Source organism: Rattus norvegicus, chromosome 1, assembly GCF_036323735.1.
Source record: "Rattus norvegicus strain BN/NHsdMcwi chromosome 1, GRCr8, whole genome shotgun sequence".
NCBI classification, from domain to species: Eukaryota; Metazoa; Chordata; class Mammalia; order Rodentia; family Muridae; genus Rattus; species Rattus norvegicus.
The window spans coordinates 262,430,256-262,434,800 of NC_086019.1; the positions used below are offsets into that span (position 1 = coordinate 262,430,256).

General features: G+C 46.6%; 1 long non-coding RNA gene and 1 pseudogene across 3 annotated transcripts; one reads left to right on the forward strand and one right to left on the reverse strand.

Annotated features, from left to right (window-relative positions):
• Positions 1–205: 205 nt before the first annotated feature.
• LOC103691375 (uncharacterized) lies at positions 206–4,247 on the reverse strand. 3 transcript variants are annotated; one of them, XR_005499738.2, is made up of 4 exons: positions 3,815–4,247; positions 2,739–2,943; positions 2,246–2,364; positions 206–335 (listed from the first exon to the last, which is right to left on the reverse strand). It is a non-coding gene; the product is annotated as an uncharacterized LOC103691375 (long non-coding RNA). The 3 variants fall into 3 exon arrangements; XR_010061488.1 differs by having other exon boundaries at positions 2,739–2,825; positions 3,815–4,086; XR_590723.4 differs by lacking the exon at positions 2,739–2,943 and having other exon boundaries at positions 3,815–4,006.
• LOC120100378 (U2 spliceosomal RNA) lies at positions 1,141–1,294 on the forward strand (annotated as a pseudogene).
• Positions 4,248–4,545: the final 298 nt, after the last annotated feature.

Genomic DNA, 4,545 nt, shown 5'->3' on the forward strand with positions numbered 1-4,545 from the left:
ACTCTTAAGTTCTTTCCAGATTAAGGTCTGAGACAGGCAACACGTGCCATCACTGATTAGCCAGTCTCTGGCTTCTGTGAGGCATATTTTGAGCATCTTGACAGGCCTCTGGGACAAACACCACAGAATATACACATTTTGACAGAATTGGCATACCCAAGGCCAGGGGTCCCCAAATTTGGCTGGACATGACAGGACAGGGAGCTTTGAATAGTAAGTTCTTTCTGTAAGGAATTTCTGGGTTCCTGGGTGTTGCATGGAAACCTCTGCTTTAGAACTCTCTCCAAGTGACTCTGATGACCACGGGCTCTGGAACCATGACATAGAGCAATGGTCTGAAAGAAAGAGATCACATGTCAGTGATTATTTACTGTGCCCTTGTTTGTTTTTGGGTTTTTTTTTTTTTTCTTTTTTGGAGCTGAGGACCGAATCCAGGGCCTTGTGCTTACTAGGCAAGCGCTCTACCACTGAGCTAAATCCCCAACCCCCCATTTATTTATTTTATAAGTGGTTGTTTAAGAGCCTGTCTCACAAAAACAAAACAAAGGTTGCTAAATTTATGGCCTAGAGACTCGTTGTTAAGTATGTGCTACTCTTGCAGAGGACCCAAGCTTAGCTCCCAAGAGCCTTTAACTCCAGCTCCAACAGATCTCTCTGATGCCTGATTCTAGCTTCTGTGGGCACCTGAACACAGATCACAAACACACGCACGCACGCACAGACAGACAGACAGGCAGACAGAGACTGAGACAGAGACACAGAGACAGAGAGCATTCATCTTTAAAAACTTGGAAACTGTATTACATTTACTTATTTACTTGTGTGTGTGTGTGGGGGGGGGGTGTGCAAGCCATGACTCACATGTGGAGATCAAAGAGCATGTGTGTGGGAGTTGCTTCCCTCCCTTCACCACGTGGATCCCAAGAACTGAACTCAGGCTTGGTGATAAGAGGCTTTATCCACTGAGTCATGATGATGGACCCTAAGTAGTTTTATTTTTAACTTAGAAGGGGCTGGCTTTGTGCAACAGTGAAGAAAGACGAGGATGGTAGCGGATGGGGGAGCAGCCTTGATGGCCTCTGCTTTGACCAATTAGTTAAAAAAAAAGAAGAGTCTCTCAACTAAGGAATGCCCAGTCCTATCGCTTCTCGGCCTTTTGGCTAAGATCAAGTGTAGGAATGCCCAGTCCTTTTTTTTTTTTTTTTTTTTTTTTTTTTTTTTTTTTTTGTCTTGTTTGTGAAATAGCAAACCAAACAAAAGAAACCAGCCTCTAGCAGCAACCCTTGGACTCCAGAAACGTGTGAGACCTACAGTGACTACTTTAACCCCTTGGTGTGTTTGCCACATATTTTTTTTACCACGGACACGCGTATATGCACGCTTTCCCACAGATCCACACAGGCCCTATCCTCTCATACACACACTCCACATTCAGTGACACACACACACTCACACTCAGACATTTAATATACACTCAAAACACAATCAATACACAGCCCCTCAATACACCCATCAGCACGTGTGCGTGCGCACGTGCACACACGCACCCACAGGCAAGCACACACACACTGTTAATACTTGACAGATAATATGCAATGGGCAGGTTCAACACATACACTCTACACATTCAGCATTTATGCAGATAGTCACATAGTCTCAGTATCTGTGATGTCTTTGACTCTATGGCTCAGCAATCTGAAAGGGTGACAACTTGCAAGGAGCCAGGAAGAAGCATCTGCCCACTGCAATGTTGGCTTCATGCCTCATCTGCCCAGTGACTAAGGAAGCAGACAGGACAAGCGAGCAACTCAACAAAAAGTTATCGTGTGCTATGGCTTTTAAAGGAGAAATGGGTCGTTCTGAGTTACCTCCCAAGAGCTAAACTGTTAAGTTTAGAGAATATTCCAGAAGCTGCCTGACCATTTGGACAAATTAGTTGACGTCAGGGATTATTATAAACCGAAAACGTCAATGAAGAATCCCATTAGCAAGTGGAATCGATAATCTTATATCTAAAATTAATTTGTTTTTGTATCCAAGCTCTGACATTAGCTGCATTCTTCAAAAAGGAAATAAGAAAGCCACAGAGCATTCTGGGTAATGGCATGTAAATGAGGAAGATCACGGTGTTCCGTGCTCCTGGCTGGCACGAGGTTCTGGACCGTCTCAAATGGCAAGAGATGCGCTCGGTAGAAAGCGTCCCTCCGTAGTCTGGCTCTGCTTCCTGAGAACTCCTTGTCCCTACCATGTTCCTCCTCACGGACGGCGGCTGCCAGCTCGCTTTCTTTTCTTTCGGCTCCATTTTCCGGTTCCAGGCCTGTGCGATAGATATTTTGATCCTCTCCCTTCTAGGCTCTAAAGCATCTGTTGAGTATGCAAATGTGTGTGAGGCACAGGTGCTTCCCTTCAAGAAAACCCAAGTCATTGGAAGACACTGATGATTTCCATGAAAATTTAGTACTTTCTGTCGCTTTTTAGTTTTTATATATTTTTTTATTTTAATATTGAGAAAGCCAGGCTGGTTTCGTGACAGGCTTCAAACTGGCAGTTAAGGAGACTATGCCTAAATCTCTGTTTCCAAGAACTGGGCAATTCCAGGAAAGTCCAGGCCTCAGAAGCTTCCTGCCACCTGTCCTGTCAGCAGCAGTTTCCAGACTTCAGCTACTTCCCAGGAAGTTTCCAGCCCCCACACCCCAGTAATTGAATGGACCCAACAGATTAACATAGAGGTCACCTACCCTGGAATTCCCCAGTGTGCTTTAAATCAGGCCTGCAAGCTCACTTGGTTGTCTGTCTTGGTAATGGAGAGACCCCAGCATGCTGGACTTTTGTAGAATAAAACACTCTTTGTGTTTACATACTATTTGAGTCAGGGTATCATTCTTCGGCAGACCGTGGACCCTTACAATATCTTATTACATGTTAGAGCATACCGGTTTGCATCTATGGAAATTAAAACAATAACCAACGAACTGGATCTGTTGCCTGATAGAGTTTGAGAAGCAATAAAATAGACGTTAAGAATTTAAAGATTCTGGGGGTTGGGGATTTAGCTCAGTGGTAGAGCGCTTGCCTAGCAAGTGCAAGGCCCTGGGTTCGGTCCCCAGCTCCGAAAAATGGAAAAGAAAAAAAAAATTTAAAGATTCTGTCTATGAAAAGACACAGAAAAGATGAGAAAAGGCTGTAAAAGTGATAGGTGAAGATTTGTGTGATGCATGTATTCTCCAGGGAGGAGGGGAAGGGAGGAGTAGGAAGGGGGGAGGGCGGCGGCGGGGAAGAAGGAGTGGGAGGAGAGGGGGAGGAAGAAAGGTGATTCCAACAAAAATGGATAAAACCCAGGAAGAGACACTGCACGAAGGAGTCCTAATGCCTAGTGGACCTCACTATATCCCAGAAGATCAATATTAAGGCTACAAGGGCTGGGGACACAGCCCTGTGGTGCGGTGATTGTGTCGAGCCGGTCCAGGCCTGGATTTAGTTCCAAACCAAACTATCCTCAATGGGAACATTGCGGGGGCGGGGGGGGGGGTAAAGACAGCATGAAGGTAGTGTCTTCAGAAGGAACTATTGAATAGGGATGGCGCACAGTGGGGTTCCTTCGTTAAACCCGGCCCCTTACTAAAGCTGAACTTCCCAGAATGCCTCAGTGATGCAGCGCGCAGGTTTCTGTAGCATCATTTGCTCCCTTCTCACTGGGTCTTAAGTATCCACCACATTCAGGCAGAAGAAAGTTTCCCAGCCTCCGGGTGCCCTTTGACTCCAATCTCCTGTTGTTAACCGGGTTTCCCACCCCCACCGCCTCTGAATTCCTTACTCCGTTCACGCGTGAAGCCCCTCCTCACGTTTCTTTCTTCGGAGCCCTGGCCTTGTGGTTTAGTTGGATAGGGAGAATGGCTTTCTATCTTCTTTCCCGAAACTTTGGTGCTTTTGTGCTTTGTCCGAGGCTTCTGTGGATCCATTGATTTTTCTGACCTACTCAGAATCGTTGCTATTTTTAAGTAGAAGTGGGATGTACCCAATGATAGCAATCGGAAACCATCTCCGCTGCTGAAAGTGACCTCCAGACCAGGCAGGCTTCCAGGATCTGACACAGCAATTGGAGGGACTTCACTCTGTATATGGGCGGTCTAGGGCTGAGCCTACTTTGGGCCAGCCTCAGACCATATTGTGCATTCCATACCGGTCTCCACCAGGTAACTCACATGGGTTCCCTGAGTGCAGGGTTGGTGGGAATCGCCTTTTTTTCCCCAGGGCTGTCCAGAGTGTGGGTCAGCATGTGGTGGTCTCCGGGCTTGCCCTGATCCCTAGAGAGATGATTATCAGTCCTTTCTGGGTAGGGGTACACCGTGACTCTAACCAATGGAAATAGGGAATAAGCCACAAGGTGACTGTGTTCTGTAAGGACTCAACATATGCCACATGGTTTCGCTCCACCCACCAAGCCTGATGCTCAGAACAGGACTGAGAGCTGGAGCTGAGGAGTTCTCTCAACAAGTTACTGCCTCTCGGCCCTTTCAGTGGCAGTTCCATACAGCTCCTGTCACC